The following is a 20560-nucleotide window of genomic DNA, read 5'->3' as shown; positions in this document are numbered from 1 at the left end:
CTCCACTTTTTTCCCTCCATGTGGAGCCTGCCTCAGAAGCCTGGAGGGGGGGTCCCTCTGGCCATTTGGTCTGAGGGGGGTCCTCCTTTGGTGCCAGGAGGAGGAGGAGGAGGAGGAGGAGGAGGGCCTTCCTTCCTTCCTTCCTGGCCCCCTGCCTTGCCCTCAGACAGGCCAGAACTGCCTCCCTCCGGCGGCCAGCCAGCCCCAGAGATCCTTGGCGTGGGCGCCTGGCTGGGAGGGCCGGGGGCCGGGCCAGAGGGAGGGAGGGAGGCGGGGAGCTGGGGCTCTGCCTGCCCCTAGGACGGAGGGCTGGGACCCGGAGGGGGAGCCCAGGCCGACAGAGGAGCCCGGTTTCTCCAGCGGCGGTGCCAGACCCAGGTCAGTGGCAGCAGGCGGGAGGCGGGCGGAGGAGAAGGGCTGCTCTCCTGGCTCCTGGGCCGGGGATGCTGGGGCTGGCAGGCAGGCAGGAGGGCGCCAGAGGAGCCCAAAGTTGAGGGGAGCTGCCAAGTAAGAGCTGCCTTGGGCAGAAAGACAGCACTGCTCCCCCGGAGAAAGTTTCCCTCTTCTCCCTCTGTCTGTGTGTCTTGTTCTTGCTGAGGCTGGTGCTGTGTGCGGGGGGGGGGGGGGGGCTGATGGCTGTGGGTCTTCCAAGCCCGAGAGCCGCCCTGTCAGGGGGCTGCTCCTCCGAGGGTTGGCCCTGGGCCTCCCCCGAGAAGGCTGAGAGAGTGTGACTGGCCCTCCTCAGGCGAACTTGTCCTGGGTTTGTCTTGGAAAGTTTTTGTCAGTCAGGTTTGCCCTTGCCTTCCTTCGAGGCTGAGAGAGTGTGACTGGCGCAGCATCACCCTTCTGAGGAGGTGAGCCTGTCCTGGGCTTTCCTTGGCGAGCTTTTTTCAGAGCTAGGTTTGCCCCTGCCTTCCTCTGGGGCTGAGAGGGGGTGACTAACCCTCCTTTGGTGAACCTCTCTTGGGGTTTTCTTGGCAAGCTTGCGTCAGAGTCAGAGTCAGGAGGCCGAGAGAGTGTGACTGGCCCCAGGTCAGCCAGTGAGCTTCCTTGGCTGAGTGAGGGTTAAACCCTGGTCTCCAGAGTCGCAGTCCAAGACGGGCTTTTGGGGCACATCCTGGGTTCCCTTGAGAGAAGAAAGTGACTGTTCCTAGCCTGCGGGGGCAGTGTGTGTTTGAGGGGTGCCCACATCCCCAGCCCCAGCCCTGGTCTCTTCTCTGTTCCCAGGAAATGCAAAGAGAGGGGGAGGTAGAGGGGCTTGAAAGTGAAGTTCAAGGAATCTGATACGCCTGAGTTTACACACGAGTAGAAGAGAAGGTGTTGGATGACATATGAGCATTGCACATGGAAAGTCTCAGAAAGAAGAGAAGGGAATGCCCTAAGGCTTTAGCCATGGCTGGGTGGCCTGCCTTTAACTCTGGTTTGAGAAATGTTCATAGCAGAATGGGGACAAGACCTTATTAATGGGAGCTCTGTTTGCATTCATTGTAGAAGGCAGATTTGTCAGGTAGGATGGGAAGGTGCATGCATAGCTGCCATGCGCTGTATGTCTTTAGGCTGTATCTGCACTGCAGAAATAGTCCAGTCTGACCCCACTTTAACGGCCATGGCTCAATGCTGTGGAACAGTCGTTTGTTGTGGCACCAGAGCTATCATTCCCAGAATTCCATAGCATTGAGCCATGCCTGTTAAAATGGTGTCAAACTGGATTATTTGTGCAGTGCAGATACAGCCCAAGTGTCCTTTCATAAGACACGTGCCATAGTCATAGATGCTAAAGCAAGCTAGTTTGTCCTATGGAATATGTCCACTATGCACCTATATGTGGTGTGATACTGTACAAGTGGTGGCAAGGTGATGGGAGGAAGCTTCGTTCTTGAAATGGTTGGTGGTTTTCTTTTCTTTTCTTTTCTTTTCTTTTCTTTAAATCACAGCCTTTTCCACTAATTTAGTAAGCCCAGTAGGGAATGTGAATGTATGCACTTACGTTTCGCGTATAATCCTTCCATAACAAATATTACACATTGTGAAATATATGATGCCTTGGTGTCATATCCAAGTCTGCAGGAGGGTTTTGTAAGTTTCCCACTGTCATTTCTCCCAAGGGCATTATGCACTAGAGACTGTAAGTTCCTGTTAGTGTCGTAACTTTGAGGCAACATGTATGAGTTATGATCCGACCTGGCAACAAGGTCATCATTTAATACTATTGTGGGGACAGGTTTCTTTCTTTTTTCTTTTTTGGTGGTGTTTTGGTGATGAGTTTCTTTCTTGGAGTATGACTCTTTGGTGGTAGTGAATGAAAAATCAATGTGATTTTCAAACACTGGGTTCTTATTGAACTATTATATTCATGAAATTTCCTGTTCTACTTTCTGAAAAATTAGGTTGGTAGAATAAATAATAACCATGTTAAAATATACCATTTATTTTCAAAGAATTTCTTCAGAATTTAACAAGGTTGCTTAGTTAAAATTTATGTAATGCAATGTTTCGGGGGCATTGAAGACAGTAACATCAGTCAAGCAGCACTTCATGGAGGATGATCTGTGAATCACCTCTTTGCTGTGAGCTGTCAGATGATAACAACATCGGAGCCAGTGTTACCCAGGCAAAGACTGTTTTCGCACGTGAACCACCTTTGAACCTGTCTCCTGCCACTTATGCTCTGTGTGGATTTTGCCAAAGTGAGAATGCCCATGAAAGAAAATTAAGCATACATTCCGGCTACTATAGGGTTTCATTTCTGTATTATAAACTGATTTAAAGAAAAACCTGTTTAAAGTTGTGTCTATGAAAATAGCTTTACTATTCCCATACAGCATGCCCTATTGGTCATATCCAGACTGAAACAATATTCCAAAACTATTTTGTTATTTCCTCTCTGGATACTATCAAAACTTTTATTATGATCCTCATTCAGTCACTCTCTATCCCTTCAATTAACAATTATACTTTCACATCTTTTCAAAACATTCAGTATTATAACGATTCTGTTGCATTGCTTAAACGTATTTATGATTTCCATCAATTTATGTTCCACTGTATCTATTCTAATCTCCTACTTAATCCGGGGAAAATGGAAGCATACATTCATACACATGATCACTCTAAGAACACATAAAATCAAACGCTTGGTCCTCAAATATGGCACATGGCAATATAAGTGTTTGTAATTCTTCATATTTGAATGTGCAGTTATAGTTTGCATATGTACCTGACCCCATATATAGCTTATTCCTGAACAATAAAAATGCCATATGTAAATTGGCATATAAAATGCATAACATGCCTAAATTTGATGCTTGATGTTCCTGACAGTTTGATTCTTGTTGTACTTAATCCTAATCCCATATACAATTCAATCACATTTGTAAATTCTAAAGAGGCGTGAATAAGATTACAGTTTACAGTTCTGGGATAAATAAGTGTGTTGATTTACAACAGAATTTCCCAGTAAATTTCCTTAGGATCATAATATGAGACTGCTAACCTAAAATTAGCAAAACTTTCTGTTAGTGCATCATAGGTATACCTCTCCATTATACTGGGCTCTGTTTTTGTTGTTTTAGTAGTGAAATAAGCTTCTTAGAGAATTTTCTTTTTTGATATGAAAATATGAACATTTCTGAAAAAAAGTATTTCTGGATTAAGGTTGGATGGAGACAGTTATTGCAGTACCTAGAAGGATAATAATAATAATTATTATTATTATTATTATTATTTCCCGCCTCTCCCTGCGGATCGAAAAGGGAGACTTTCATGTGATCATTTCAGAAGGTAAAAGCTGTGGTAGACTATCCACTTTCGCTCAGAGGAGAATTGTAAATGTTGCTCTGCTTTGGCCTAGTGATTATAGGGAACTAAATTTTTATTTTAATTGTTTTTCCCCCAGCTGTTGAAAGCTATATTCTGATCACGCAAGGAACAAACTGTTTAGCACTGATTCAGTAAAACACAGATCGAGCACACATATTGAAAGCAATGATTATGTAGAGAGACCTTGTAGCACCTTTGAGACTAACTGAAAGAAAGAAATTGGCAGTATGAGCTTTCATAGACTTCAGTCTACTTCCTGAGATGTAATGATGTTCATTTTGCTGTTTCTACAGCTCTTTTCAATCTTCCAAATGCCTTACGTTTATTACAAAATTCCTTAATAGAAGAGGCCATGAGACTCTGCATCAGTGCTCAGTGTCAAGGACAAGGTGAGAAGGGCTGGTGTTCCTTCCTTGAAACCAGGAGGAAACTGTGCTTTCCCATTTGAAGTAGGGGAAATTGAAGGGATTTCATTGTAACTTCTTTTGCAGTGCAAACAAGTGTTCAATGCAACTAAATGTAAAAGTATACAAGTGAAGCCTTTTTCTGGGTGAGCTTTTTGCTTGAGAGCTTGGGAAATGAATTACAACAGAATCCAAAATTAACAAAAGAGTGATACCTTTATTGGCCAACCAAAATACGGAAAATACATCTTGCAAGCTTTTGAAACTTCACTGGCTTCTTCATCAGGCAAAGATGTTAAAAATCATACAGGAAAATTAAAATTACAGGCCGACATTTTGTCTCAGGTATTACTCCTGTTGTCAGTTAAGATGATTTGAAAGGATCCCAATGCAGGCAAAGACCATTTCCCTTCTTGACCATGTGGACACTAGGGACAAGGGGCAATAAAAGACAGGTAATACAATTTCAGCTCCATTAATAACAGAAAGGTGATTTCCATTAAGATCTAAGCTGCCTCTGTCCTGTGCAAAGCAACCTGCCCCTTTCTTAGGCAAAGAACCTTGAATTTCTCACGAAGTCCCTGTACTGTTACATCTAGAAAAACCTTTAGGTGATGTATAGGTAAAACCTGCCAATTGTGGTCCAAATGAAAGAGTTTACCTTTGTCAGAGGTAGAAATCTCCAATTATTAAGTCTCAATCCATTAGCTCTCTCTTGTTAAAAATTTCCTCTGTTGCAGTATAATCCAGTAGTTGCAAACCCAGGAAACATATTCAGGGATAGCTGTGTTTGCCAGGCAGAAAAATACAATAACATCCAAAATCCACAAAATGGTGATACCTTTATTGCCCAACCAAAATGCAGAAAATACACCAGGCCGGCTTTTGAAGCTTCACTGGCTTCTTCACCAAGCAAAGGTTAAAAATCGTACAGGGGAAGAAAAGTGAAAAATAAATTATTCCTAGAGTGAATTTCCATTGCAGGTTTAGATGGCAAGCAACCCAAGTACCATCATGTGAAAATAAAGTCTTGAATAAAGTAAGACATTACTCCTTCCTATTTATTTGTTAATAGTTATTAACAACCCAAAACACACAAGGGGAGGTCCATGCTTTGTATTGAAACTGTATGATAACAAACTTTGTTTTTGTTTTTAACTATGACACTGAAAACACAACTTGCATTGTGGTGAAGAAGGGTTGCTGTCTTGACGAAATACAGTGAATACTTCTAATCCTTTGGGTATATACAAAAGGAATTGCTAAATAGAAATTTTACTTTTTTGAATGCATAACTGTCTTTGATAGAGAAGGTTTATTTAATTTACTGAGGATCATATGGAAATCTAAGACGTATTACAGAGCTAACCTATATTTGTCTGTTTGAAAGTAGGTCCCATTGAGATCAGTAAGGTTTGCTGCTAGATAAATTGGTATAGCAGTGAGCTTTAGCAATCCAAAATCTAAAATTTTAGGAGCTCCCTCAATTAGAAATACAAGTGAATATGCACAGGTATCATTTTTGAAACATGATTCAAGAAATATCATGCCACTCTTCTTCCCCCTAAGTGCTGGAGCACTTAGAACTAACTTCCATAAGTGTGGAGGTTATACCACACTTAAATGTAACCTCCATAAGTGTGCTTGTATACACCATGTGTGATAAAATACAAAGAACAAATAGGATGGGGTTATGGTGTATTGGTTGCTGTGTGCCTTCAAATCATTTTCAACTTAAGGCAAGTGTATCACAGATTTGGCAAATTTGTTCAGAGGGGGGTTCCTTTTGCCTTCCTCTGAGGCTGAGAGTGTGACGTGGCCAGGGTCACCCAGTGGGTTTCATGGCCAAGCTGAGAATTGAACTCTGGTCTGCAGAGACATAGTCCAACAGTCAAACCACAACACCATGCTAGCTAGCTCTCATTATAGTGTATAGCTAAGGGGAAATTTCCAACAAGAGAGAGAGAGAGAGAATTTTTTGAACAACAGTGTATCAAAAACAATGTGTGGCTGCTATTAAAAAGTAATTTCTATGTTTCAGATCTTTAGGAAAGGAATTTAAAAAAAACTTGTGAATGTCATATTTTATATAAGCCTGTGATGTTAGCAGCCTTGTAATACTGTTCTGGAGAATATACATAAAAGGGCAACCAGAATTATCAAGGGCTGTCATAATTTGGAGATTTGCTTGTTTTTTCATTTAGAAAAAAGGCAAGTAAGGGCTGTACACATGAGAGAGGGTTATAAAATGATGCACAGTTTGGAGGGAGTTTTCTCAGTTTCTTATATCACCAAAACCCAGGATTATCCAGTGAACCTGAATGGAAGGATACTCAACACAGATAAAAGGAAGTACTGTATTTCTTAACAAAGCACATAGTTAAACTATCAAATTCAATACTACAAAGTGTACCATCGACTGCCAAATAAACAGCTCCATACAGAAACAAATTCATGGAGAAGAAGGTTATCAAATGCTGCTAGTTGTGATGGCTATACAGTCAGCCCTCCTTATCCATGGATTTTTATACACGGATTCAAGCATCCACAGCTTGAAAATATTCCAAAAAAAAGGATAAATTCCAAATAGAAAACCTTGATTTTTCATTTTATATAAGGGACACACCATTTTGCTATGCCATTGTATTTAATGAGACTTGAGCATCCACAGATTTTGTTATCCACGGGGGATCCTTGAACCAAACCCCAGTGGATAACAAGGACCCACTGTATATTATTTCCTGTATCAGAAACAATATGCCTCTACATATGAGTCCCTAGAGAACATGAGTCCTACTTGGCCTACTTGTAGTCTTCTGATAGACAGGCTGGCTATTCTATGAAAAAGGGTGTTAAACTAGAGATGGCTGTGGTCTAACCTTGCTCATACTGGCTTGAACTGCTTTATGTCTTTTAAGCTGCCTGCATTATATGAATTATATGATCTTGCAGTATTGTTGATTGTCAGATGTTGCCATATGATGATGGCATTACAGGTTGTACTTTGAATGTACTGGCCAAAGCTATATCAACAATATGTAACGGCTCACTTTTTCCAGTACTGCTTTATCATAATAAGATGCAGTGGCATTATATGGCAGTGTATGGGTTTGTACTTGGATGGGAGATCACCAGTGAATCCCAGGTGCTATGGGATTTCAGAGGAAAGAGCTTGAAAAACCACCCCTGAATATTCCTTGCCTAAGAAACACTATGGAATTCATAGGGTCACCATAAGTGGACAAACAACTTGAATGCACATTTAACACCTGTGTGTGCCTTTAGAACAGTAAATTTACAGTGCTTTATAAATAAAGGTTAATAATAATAATAATAATAATAATAACAACAACAACAACAACAACAACAACAACAGTATGGCATACTAAAAATTTCCTGCCTCACATATACCAAGGAAATTATTTATGTTATTCACAAAGTGGCACATGCCAAAAATCTAATTCATTAACTCTGAGAATCAGCTAACCAGTATTGCTGTAGAGACATACAGAAGACAACTCTTTCCTTCATGACTCAGCATACTAGACAGTCTTTGCTCAGACAGGACAAAGTCTATGTATTAAATACTATGGATCCTAAGGTCTAACCTTACTGAACAACAAGCATGTTGCTTGGCACCTACCTGGCTGATAATGAGCAATAATAATAATAATAATAATAATAATAATAATAATAATAATAATAATAATAGAAATAGCTACTCTGTTGCATCCATGCCATAGTATACAGTGGCATCTCCTTTAGCAATAGTAAAAGAATCATAGATGCACAGATAGATCTGATTAGAAACTAGGAAACAGTCCACAGTGGTGTGAATAACACTGTGTCTAAGATGATATAAAACTTTTATCATTAAAAATAATTTCTTTACTGTCACTGCCATTCAACAGTGGGATTCATTGCGTCCTAGAATGGTGGACTCCCCTTCTTTGGAAGTCATTAAACAGAGGGTGGATGGCTATCTCTCAGATGTGCATTAGTTGTATGTTTATGCATGAGGGGAATGGTTTCAACTAGTTGACCCCTGCAGTCTCTTGCAACTCTATGATTCTGCAATTCTACTATCAATGATAATTGGTCAGTGATGGCTGTTTCACAAGTACAAGCCACTTAACTGAATACTACAGTTATCAGATGATTAACATGTACATGTGAATTCACCCTCAAGAGGAAAAGGAGAGGCTTTGATTTTTAAACATTTGTGATTTCAGTGCAGTAAGGTATTTTCAAATGAACAGGTTTTCTTTTCTTAAGTATATTTCTAATATGTGCATCAGTTCTATTTTGGCATTCATGCTAATTGTGATAATGCTATGTAAGAATTTCAGGGAAATAGACATTTGAATTAGGCTTAGCCTAAAGCTTTTCTACCTTTTGATCTAGATTGCAGTGATGAGTTCATGGCTCTCTACTGTAATTTCGGCACGGTACAGACCACCCCAAAGGGATTGGGGCCAGGGTAGCCTCACTGGCAGCCCTGCAGCCCCAATCCAGCATTTTTCCAGGCCAAACAGAAGCAGCAAAATGCTGCTTCTCTTTGGCCTGGGAAAAGGGGTGACCTTGTGCCTTAGGTGCCAATGACACCCCAGTGCTAAAGAGGAGAAAGCAGTGGCAGCCGTGGCCCCTTTCTCCTCTGCATAGTTGGTGTAGCCATTTGGTTGCCATGCCAATGATGCAGGGGCCCAAAAGGAGCTCCGTTTCGGAGCTCCTTTCCATGCCTCCACCATGCCGCCATAAGCGGCCTGGGTGGCACAGACACATCACACGTGCACTGCACCATTTGAATGCAGTGCATGTGTAACATCATCGTTACGTGCATCGTGTGGCACCGCATAACAGTGGCACCCCCCCACACATACTAGAGTTAGGGAGCATGTGGTTGGTGCATGCTCCCTAACCCTAGTATCGCCAGGAGCACGCCACTTTATGGCGATATGTACCGGCCCATAGTTTTCTTGTAGAGAATTGGGTGACTGCTACCCATCCTTCCAAACTTCCCCACATATGCACATGACAAATAGTTTCAGAGAGTCAAGCTGTGAGATATGACTAGCTCTGTGATATCACATCCTCTTGACCAAATATGACCTGAAAGCAACCATATGAAGGTGCAATAGGAGTGTGTGTGGATGCCACACACACACTTAACCCTTCCACTCCCTGCAGTTTGTTGTCTTAGCACATCTTCCCCTCCCTACCTTGCTGTACATGGAAAGTTATAAACAACCTATATCCCCACCCAGCCAACGGCAATGAAAAGAGCTGGGACAAAAAGTGAGGTTTGGACAGACGTCTTGAGAAAAGTAAAAAAGACGGTGTTTTGACAGATGCCTTAAGTCCTTCTTTATCTGTGAAGTAGGGGTTTATTTATTTAAATTCCCTTGGCTATACATTGTTAAAAAGATCACTGAGATCACAGGAGTTACTATCTCAGAAGTCATAGTTTGGCCTTTTGTGGCAGACAGAGGTCTGGAAATAAATGATCTTGCAATGCTGAAGTCTGAGAAATCACAGATGGGTTTCCAATGTAATCTGCATCTTTACAGAAACTGATGTTTCTTTGTGGTCCCATTGCTTTATCCCTACTTCACATATATCTTCTCTCTCACACAGATAGATAGATAGATAGATAGATAGATAGATAGATAGATAGATAGATAGACAGACAGACAGACAGACACAGACAGACAGACAGACCGACAGACCGACAGACCGACCGACCGACCGACCTACTCCAGCATTACATGGACATAATTTCTGCCTCCTTACTGTGCAAAAACTCTCACAGTTTATTTATTATTATTATCACTTACAGTACTTATACCCTGCCCTTCAGCCCCAAAGGCTCTCAGAGCAGCTTACAATTATTATTATTTTTAATTAGATGGTTATTTATTTTTAAAGTATTTTAATGCCACATTTTAGGATGGTACCCACACCAAGTGATATATTTGTAAAAGAATTTGGAAGGAAAGGGCCTTGGTAATTACAAAGTGATTACATCATAATGAATCTAAACAGACTGTTTTGGAAAATTATTCCTATTTATTTATTGATCGATCAGTCAATTAAGTCAAAACATATCCTTCATTCTTACACAATCTGAAACAGGTTCAGTGAAGATTCTAAGTTTTTCAAGTTCCATTGTTTGGCAGGTTTTTATCTGTGAGATTCCAGAAATGAATGTAGCTTATAAGAGTGAGTAATGAACAATATTCATTATATGTATTCATTACATAGGTATATTTCGCAGTGTAGTTTCTACTTTTAGTTGGTCATCATGAGTCCACAGCCTGTAGCATGAGAATTATGGAATATACTCTTAACCTCTGAGGTTTGTAAAATAAGTTTCCCCATGCTGTTTTACAGCTCAGTGATATTGATAACAAATTGCCTGAGGAATTAAGAGTCTTATTTTCCCTTTCTCGTGTCTGAATAGGTCAGCTGCGGGTTTCTCTTGATCTTCATTCCTGTTAAACAGGAAAATATTTAGCCACTGTTCTTTTAAATTGTATTTCCATGTTTGCAACTGTAGAATCTTTGAGAAACTTTTTTGCCCCGAGAGGTTCAATTCACAAATATAGCAAATTTAAAAAAATAAAGCTTTTTCTCAGCCTGGTGGTAGGATCACATAGAAGTTTAACGTTCTCCCATCTTAAAGCCACACACCTCACTACGTCTTTTAAAAAGTAGCATGCCAGGGAGAAACTTGCCTTCAGCCTGTCAGCCTTTTTTCCTATAGGCAGGGATTATGTTATTTTTTGATAATAAGAGGACATAAAAATGCATCACTCACTCCAGCTGTGCATCACTCCAGCATAACTTGTTGGATTGTGCTATTTAGCTCTACTGGATCTGTGTGCTGGTTTTAAGGCTGAGGTCCCAGGCATGTATATTAGAAAAGAGATTTATAGAACCAACTAACTGAAATGGATGGAAATTATTTCCAAGTATGTATGGTCCAGACTCTGCTGTAGGAGTTACAAAACTGGTTCTCTCTATAGGACGTCATCTGTTTTGTGAGGATCTGTTTAAGACACAGGTTGTATCTAATTGCTGTGGCTCCTTCCTATGGAATTATTCCATTTTTAGTTTGGGAAAGATAATTAATGTACAGTACTGTACTCAGTAAGCAAGGCTTAGTCCATGCTCCCAACACTAGAACTTTCTGGCAGAGAATTCTAAATGCCCCTCCCTAAGCTGCAGAGTCCAGGATATCATAGAATGCAATCATGACAGTTAAAATGGTATCAAACTGTCCTAACTGTGTACTGCAGATACACCCTTGGGCTGTTGGACTGACAGTGCTCTCCAGAATCTCATCAGAGATCATTGTAAACCCTGCTGCTGCTTGTTGTGCTTTTTACAGTAATTGAACCTGCCAACATATGCTGCCTCCATTAAATTTTGAATTGATTTAAAGACCTGTTTCTTCTGGCAGCCTGCCCAGTCAAGTTTAAACTATGAATTTTAAATTTGTATATTTTAATCTGGATGGTTTTAATGTATAATAGTTGTTTTAGGCCTATATTCATTTGTTTTAAATTATGTGTTTAATAGTCAGTTATATATTGTATTTTAATCTATATTGTATCCCTCATCAAGACTTGGTGAAAGATGGGTAAGAAATAATAATGATGATAATAATAATAACAATATAGACCTTTTTGACATACTTTTTATTATAAGGCTGTGATGTGGTTCTTACCCATCCATGTGCATTCTATTAGGGCATTGGTAAAAATAGGTTCAATGTGTGTTGGAAAGGAGCATAAACTACAACTAGGGCTTTTTTTTTTACTATCTTATTATTTTACTATCTTCACTGTATTTTTATCTCAAAACTGGGAGTCAAGTGGTCAGTAGACCGTGAAGTAGCAGAGTAGTGGGTCTTTCTTTTCTCTTTGGACATTTTTATATTCTATGGTTTCTTAATGGTTGTTGTTGTTATGGTGGTGTGCCTCCAAGTCATTTTTGATTTATGGTAACCCCAAGGCAAACCTATCATAGGGTTTTCCAGGCAAGGTTCTTTGAGCGGGAGGGTTGCCATTGCCATCCTCTGAGGCTGAAACAGTGTGCCCAAGTGGGCTTTGGATGCTAAGGTAAACCTATCATAGGGTTTTCTTGGCATGTTTCTTCAGCAGGGGGTTGACATCACCTTCCCCTCAGGCTGAGAGAGTATGACTTGTTTTTATGCTTGAGTGGGGAATCAAACTTCAGAGTCGTAGTCCAACACTCAAGCCACTACACCACACTTGCTCTCACTAATAATCCTTATAATTTGACAATAATTTTTCACAGTATTGATGCAAGTTAAATTTACAAAATTGTTGACTGAAGTCATTTAATAGCCCTTATGCCCACTGAATGATTTCCATCAACAATTTTGTGAATTTAACTTGCGTCAATATTGTGAAAAGTTATTATCAAATCTTATTATCACAGGACGGTGCTATTTGTTATTGCTTCAGACCAGGTGATATGCAAAGAAAACACGTTAATTACAGGCTTTGGGAACTTGTTGATAACTGTCTTAGGTAGTGATGGTCAGAAGAACAGGTTTTATCACCTAAGGGCAGGATCTTTAGAGAAAAAAGTCGAGTGTAATATTTTCTAATATTCTTTTGCACAATATATTTATTTTCTATTTTGTATGTATGTGTGTTTGGAATTTGCAAAGAGAGAGGTTTAACTGAGCTTATGTCCCATTGAAATGAATAGAATAGCGATAGCTAATGCCACCAGTGTGTTCAATGGCATTGAAACTAAACTAGCTTCCTCTTAATTGGGCTCATGTATTTTATTTTTCAATCTTTAAAGGACTGCTTTGTTCAATCCATTTAATGGACTGATTATAAGGCTTTTCTGTTCCAGATTGCTCAGATGCTACTCTTGCAGAACCACGATGTTACGTGAGCACCACAGGCTGATATTATGGGCTTTGCTAGTTTCAGTTTTATAGAAACATAGCTACTGAAGTGTTTTTAAGATTGCAGTCTTGTGTGCACTTGATAAGACCAAATGTAGTTGGACTTACCTCTGAGTAAGCATGGTTAGGTTGGCTGTGTATAGATTTCCAACAGGAAAAATATTAATACCTTTATATTATTTAGCAAAATCTAGTGATTTCCAGAAGAGCATGGCTTATGAGCAGAAGCAAGAGACTAGACGTTCACAGTATATTTCTAAAATTGTGTTCAGCCCTCCCAAGATAAAATTTCTTATGTTTATGTTAATATTATTATGATTCAGTCATTCCAGAACTGACCAACATTGTCACTGCAGAAAATTAAAGCAAGTCTTAAAGTATTTTGAAATTATTTGAATAGGCTGAAACCCTGTCTTTATTTCCATAATTCAGATAACTATAGTGATAATGGATCTGGATATTAGTTTCCTTTAATTAATTTGATTTATGAAACTTCTATACTTAAAACGTGCCCAAGAAAATATACATTAAAAATCTAGATATTCGCAATGGCACAGATTCAGAAAATTACAGTAGCTTCCTTCTCAGCTGACCACAGGCTGCCTAATGGTGTTTTGCTACATACGTTTGTTCAGTGCTCATCTCTACAATCAGGTTATCTGACCCCCTTGTCTGTCATTTCATGCCTTCCTTCAGGGCAAGATGGTTCTTCAGGAATTCTGTGATGATAGGTGGAGGTATGTGGGGCTATCTCAGCTACAACCATTGAGAGAGAGCTGGGTAATGTCCCCTCTGCACCTGGGGCTTTTTCACACTACATGAGTTAACAGTGCGATCCCACTTTAAATGCCATGGCTACATTTTATCGAATCCTGAGATTTGCAAATTAGGAACAGTTCTTTGAAATTTCAGCCAGATAGTTACTCTGAAGTAATGGTATTCAAAGTGGTGATCCCTAGACTGGTGCCAGTTCCTGAGCCATTGATGACAGCGTGAGAAACACTTCTCTAGCACCTTTGACTACCAGGATTCCATAGAATGGAGCTATGGAAGTTAAAGAGGAATCATAATGTTATATAGCATGAAAGGGCCCAAGGCTATTCTGTGCTCTCTGTCTCCCACACCTTAGGACCACATGGTTCTTAAGGGGAGAGAAATTCATATTCACCATTTACACAAACTTACAGTACACATCTGATGCACTTTTCATCCAAAATGCTACTCTAAACCACTTTATATGTCTGGCACGGCACTGTCTCCTAAATAAACAAGTCCGGAAGGCCTCGGTGCTAGCAGGCCTTGTGGAAGAAACAGAAGGAGATGCCTTCAGTATGGAGCAGTAAGTTGTAGCTGCCTTGGATCCCATCAAATAATATAATAGGGGCAGTTGGGACTTGTATCTCCTCCTTAAAGGCCAGGACAATATTTTGCTTCTTTATGTTATCACACTCTTTAAAATCAAATATTACTGTGTTTCAAGGGATTAAAATAAGGACTACTTAGTGTATAATATTGTTTGATATATTCAACAGTTTTGGCATTCCTCCTGAGTATTCTAACAATTTGCTGATGTGAATAGTATAAAACAAAGTCTATACTGTAATAAAATTGTTATTTTTGAAGATGCCATAGGCCTGTTTGCCATTTTTGCAGTTACAGAATAGTAGAGCTACCCCAGTGAAACCATCCTGAAAATAATAAGAGGTTGCCACAGAAAATGTCAGTAATATCCCAATCTCAGCTTGCTAACTGTTGCTATCTTAGTTTATCTATGAGTCTTGAATGAGATACAGACGTCAACCTAGTATCGTTCCCAGCTCTGCAACTTACAGCCTGATCAAAAGAATGCCAAGAAGCAGCAAAAGAGAAGCAGTTTTCGCCTTTCCCTTCCACATGCTGCCATAACACTTCCATTCTCCTTCCATAGGGAGATGGTTGTAAAAGTGTGCCTTTTCCAGTGCGACAGAATACATTTACAACCATCTATCTCCCTTGGGAAGAGAATGGATGTACTTTCATAACACGTGGAGAAGCAAATAAAAAGTTGCCTCTCCCTCCCTTCCTTCCTCTCTGCTTCTTAGCTATTTTTTTGTCCTGCGATAAGGCTTTTAGATGATTGTGTGGTAGAGTCAGTTGTATACCACTTTATGTGATAACTAACTGCTTGATATTGCTGGAAGTTAGTATAGCAACCATTTAATTAAAGGGCATTGAGGAAATTAACTTTGATTGCTTACACTGCCTCGCCTCACCCTTTTGCCAGTAATTTCAGAGAAATTGCTCACAAATATATTGATTTACTCGCTACATTTTTAACCTACCTTTCTTCCAGTAAGCTCAAGGTGGAACATGTCATTCTCACATTTTTATTCTCAAAATGACTCTGGCAGAGAGGGCAAGTGACAGGCTTAAGACCATTTAGTGAATAAAGACATGAACCTTGGTCTCCTGAGTTTTTAAAGGATGCTCAGCCTTTGTGACTGAAGATGTGTATTATTTTATTTCTTCAGTTTGTTCAAACTAAGAGCTGGGCTATCCATGATCCTCTCTTGTTCTTTGATACCATACTCTTTTGTGCTTTATTGCACTAGCTTCTATAGCAAATAGGATTCACTGGAATTTTTATGATGCATGGATAAAAATATGAATGGTGCTACTATTAAATCAGTAGTCATCATGAGAAATTGACAATAATGAAGGTTATTTCAATTTTCACTTCTCAAGCCACTTAAATTTAATATTTGCCTCAGCAGTAACTTTTTTTCATTCTTGTTTTATCTTTATATTGTGCAAATTACCTTGAAGTGTTGCTTTTATCTGAAAAATACTGTAAAAATGTTTACAACAATATGTGCTGTCTATATTCACATATTTATGAAAACCAATGTATTTGCTGTGTCCTGTAACTTTTTTTTAATGATTTGCTAATATGCTGTGCTGTCAGTAACTTCTTTGAACCTAGATCATACTCATCTTTTGACTGCTATTTTCATTGTTGTGTGTCACCAATTAAACTTTAATTCTGGAAATAGCTTTTGTGCAGATGTTATTTCTGTCTTCTTATTTTGTGTATGAAGGCAGTTTTTCTAAAGTAGCAGAGAGTCACATCAAATAGCTGACCCTATGGATCATCCAGTGTTGCATCCATAGTGTGATGTAATGTTGTGGTTGTGAAAGTCATGTGCACATATTTCCATTCATTTTTGATTGGCAGGATGCTGGTTCTAAATAGGCAAAAGTTCAAGTGAAGATTTAGAAAACTGTTCCAAGTGCCTTATCTTTGTTTTAGAAATTAAAAAATGTAGTTTTCCAAACAAGAAGGACTTATTCTCAGTACAGAAAAATGCACAACATGGCTTGGAAACTGTTGCAAGGCTGTGACATGTTCCATGCTTGCTGTATTTTGGAATATTTGCAATATCTGTGCTCTGAAACATAAGGGAATTTTCTTTTCAATGTGTTTCATATAAATCCTTTGTGCAAAAAAACTTGAGTAAGATAGGATAAGATAGGATTTCTGGGATGCAGGCCCAGTTTTGCGGAAGAGCACAAGGAAGGAGCAGAAACTGAAAGACTTTCTAGAAAGATTCACTGGAGAGTTGAGATTATGCATTTGGGAGTGTATGATGCTGAGTTATAAAAGCAATTACAGGGGTGTTTTAAGAGTACAGATATTGGGAAAAATCTCATAGACTGTCTTCCAACCATCCCCCCAAATTTGTTTGATCTTGAAATACTGTTTTTTGGCATTGTCTAATGGTTTTGGATGTTTGTTGTCAAAACAGCACAATACTAGTCTCTCAAAATGTTTTTAATACTCCTGTTAATATGTATTAATTTTTCTGTAGTCCTGTGGTGTCAGAGATAAAATCATAACCAAAGAAAACTAGATTTAAGATGCAAAGGGATCTTGTAGCACCTTTGAAACTAACTGAGCCAAAAACGTTGCAGCATTAGCTTTTGTAGACTTGGTCTATTTCCTCAGATGCAGGGAGATGCATAGGTTTAGAATGTAATGTCCTTACTCTATTTTGCTGAAACAATCCAAGTGATGTAGCTCATTTTTCTAGAAGCAAAAAAAAAATGTTTTTCATATATAAGTTTGTCAATTGGCACCTGATGCTATAAAATCAGCTAAATATGGCATTCTACAAGTCTCCCCAAAGGACCAGCTCCGCACCACCCCTTTCAGCGCCAGATCAGGTCTATTGCAACCGCATGCTGCAGCCCAGATCCAACCCTTTTCCAGTGCTAAAAAGAACAGCAAAATGTTGTTCCTTTTAGTGCGAGCAAAAAGGTGTCCTTGCCGCCATGGTGGTGGCTTTCCAGAGCTTCTTTGGTGCAGTATGTCAAAGTGCTGTGGCAAAGGAGTGCCATGATGCCCCCCGCCGTGTCGTCAGGCATGTGGCGTGATGCCGGAGTCAGGGCAGCATCAGGGTATACAGCATGCAGATGCCATGCCCCCACTCTGCCCCAAGGCTGGCATTAAACACATGTTTAGACTGTTTCTATTTTTCTATTTTTCAAAACTTCAGAGTACAGTGGGCCCTTGTTATCCACTGCGGTTTAGTTCCAGGACCCCCACGGATACTAAAATCCGCTGATGCTCAAGTTCCATTATATACAGTGGTATAGGGAAATGGTGTTCCTTATGTAAAGTGGCAAAATCAAGGTTCACTTTTTAATTTTTGTTATTGTTGTTATTTTCAAGCCATGGTATGGTTGAATCCATGGGTGCAAAATCCATGGGTACAGAGGGCTGACCGTAACTAAATGTAAAGGCTAGAGGACAAAGAGATTAGAGCAGTGGTTCTCAAATGGTGGCATGGGACACTCTGGGTGATATGAGAGTTGCTCAAGGGTGATGCAAGACTTGGAGATCCCAATCCCCCTCTTCTTCCCAAACTTTTCCTGTCCTGGGGGTATGTGTACAATTTACATAGGTTAAGTATTGAATTTATTTAAATAATACTGTTCTAGTTTGAATAATGTCATTTCCTTATAAAATGTTGAAATATGAATGTGCATGAATGTGTGACTAAACAAACAAAATATTTTTATTCATATACTACATTGAGGTGGAAACATGGTGTCTGCATGTAGATGTAACAGGGGCCACAAGGACAAAAAGTTTGAGAACCAATGGATTAGAGTACATACAGCCTACTATGCTGAGATATGAATAAGTTTACTACAGAACATCAGGTTGATACAAGAAGTTATATTATATTATGTTATATTAGAATAGGAAAGCTATGGTTAGATTTGGAATAAGCCTAGACTTTAAACCATACTAGTAGTTTGAAATTAGTTTAAGAAATTGGACCTTAACTTGGTAACTACAGCTCTCCACCTATTGAGCAGTTATATTTAATTTTAAAATTCCATGTTTAATTACGGTGCATTGAGAAAGGAGGAGGAAGAGGACTGTGTGCATAATCACACACCTTGTTCCTAACTTAGTTTATTAAGTCAAGATATGATCAACTGAATTAATCCACTTGCTACCTGATATCATCACAACATTGTTAACAGATTCTCTATGTCAAAGTCACCACATTGAAAGCAGAAAAAAGATTTTCATCACTGGATTTCATTGTGACTATGCAGATTCTCCTCATAATAAACTCTGAAGCAGAGTTGACAAACTGGAGACATTTGTAGATTTTAGTACTTTTTTCAACTTTTTTGTTCTTGTGCCATGTTATTATGCTTGCTACTTCATAAACCCAAATATATATTGGCCCTGGTATAATCTGTTACTTAGATAGACAAAACATTTAAGAAGACTCAGATTAAAATTAAGGAAATTTTTAGGGCATGCAGTTTTAAAATACATTTGCAGTATAATCCTTAAACATACACTGGAAAAGATCTGTTGGAGCCAGTTTGGCTGCCACAAAAGATGCTGGGAAACTGTGGCTCTCCAGTTGTTGCTCAGTTCCAATTCCCATCAGACACAGCCAGCATGATCATTTGACAGTGATAATGGGAACTGTATTTAAATAATACTTGGGAAGTACAAGTAAAGTCAAATCAAGGAGTATGGCAGTAGAAGGATTATAGCAAACTACTCCAGTGTGATGCTGGACAGCTGTTTTGTACTTATCATCCCATCATTCTTGATAACTATATGCAGTCTGGGACTGATGGGATAGATTTTGAGGGCATCAGATTGGGAACACAAGAAGATGACCCACCCCCGAAGCAAATGTTTGTATTCCACAATTATAGAAGTACATTGTTTTTTAATCTAATATTGGGGGGGAAAGGTATAACAATGTAGGTTTTAGATATTATTTGAAAAATTCACAGTACACTATCCCTATTTCCTTAGTGCTTTATTGCTATATAGAGATCTGGAGAGTGGAGTGGAAAAAGGGAGCCTTATTCCCTGTTACTGAACAGAGATGACATATCATCAACTCACAGATACGATAAACTGTTAGCAGATGAAGCAGGTCGGTTCCTTCCCTGCTTTTTTTTTAAAAGATAGATGAAAAAATAAGTAAAATTTAACAGACATCTTAAACAGAGCCAAGAGTCAAGAGACCTCAATATTCTATAAAACCTGGATGTTACTGAAGAGACCCCTTTCTAACACTTTTCCATTTTTCTTTTAGTTTAATTTACTTCTGTAAAACAAAAGAGTGCCACTGACTATTTAGAATTCACTATTGGCGAGTCTGCCAGGTTTGATGTTTGGACTTCTTGTTTCTTACCCTATACCATAATGGTTGTGCCATCATCTCTGATGAAGGGTTCTGGGAGAAAAGCGTAATATAACCCATTAGTGCCCCAATAAAAGCTATTACCAGTCTCTAATTTTTGTTTTTACCCATAGTTCTTTTTTTAAAAAAAATCTCTGTTCTAAATGGTGTTCTTTTGATATAAAACAGAGAAGTATATGCGCACCCAAATTAAATGGTGATGATTCAAGTTGATAATGAATAGGAAGCCTTATGTGTTCACTGAGAATTACTTAGCTAATATACAAACTTACTTTCTGCCCAGGACAAAAAAGCTCATTTGCATGCCCACCTAGCCTACTTTTTCCTTTCCATCCTCTACCCAGCTGGAATTTTTTGGCAGCATCATTGTGTGGAGGATGGTGGAAGGAGGCTCGAGCAAATAGACTTTTGGTGTTTCATTTTAGCAACAGTCTGCAGAAAACAATGCAATTAAGCTTGGGCTGGGAAAGAATGGGATTCTACTCTAACCAGCCCTACTGTTGCTGCATGTCCCATAAGAGACAAAGTAAATAGTGGTTGCCTCCAGAATCTCTTTACTGAGCATGTGTGGACAGTAGAACAAAGTGGAAAGGAAATAAGCTTGCCTCACCAGCTAACTCATAGATCTACAAGTTTGGCTATCAAAATAATAATTG

General features: G+C 39.3%; 1 protein-coding gene across 1 annotated transcript in view; it reads left to right on the top strand.

The window, feature by feature from the left end:
* Positions 1-332: 332 nt before the first annotated feature.
* Positions 333-20560, top strand: part of PPARG (peroxisome proliferator activated receptor gamma) — a 96832-nt gene continuing 76604 nt past the window's right edge. Inside the window, exon 1 of the mRNA XM_089499021.1 lies at positions 333-378. The gene's annotated coding sequence lies outside the window, so the exon portion shown is untranslated. The remainder of the gene's footprint in view (positions 379-20560) is intronic.

This window comes from Sceloporus occidentalis, unplaced genomic scaffold, assembly GCF_023333645.1.
Source record: "Sceloporus occidentalis isolate IW3139 unplaced genomic scaffold, rSceOcc1.0.p SCAF_1, whole genome shotgun sequence".
Taxonomy (NCBI): domain Eukaryota; kingdom Metazoa; phylum Chordata; class Lepidosauria; order Squamata; family Phrynosomatidae; genus Sceloporus; species Sceloporus occidentalis.
Note: the sequence above shows the minus strand (reverse complement) of the source record. Positions and strands in the feature narration are given on the sequence as shown.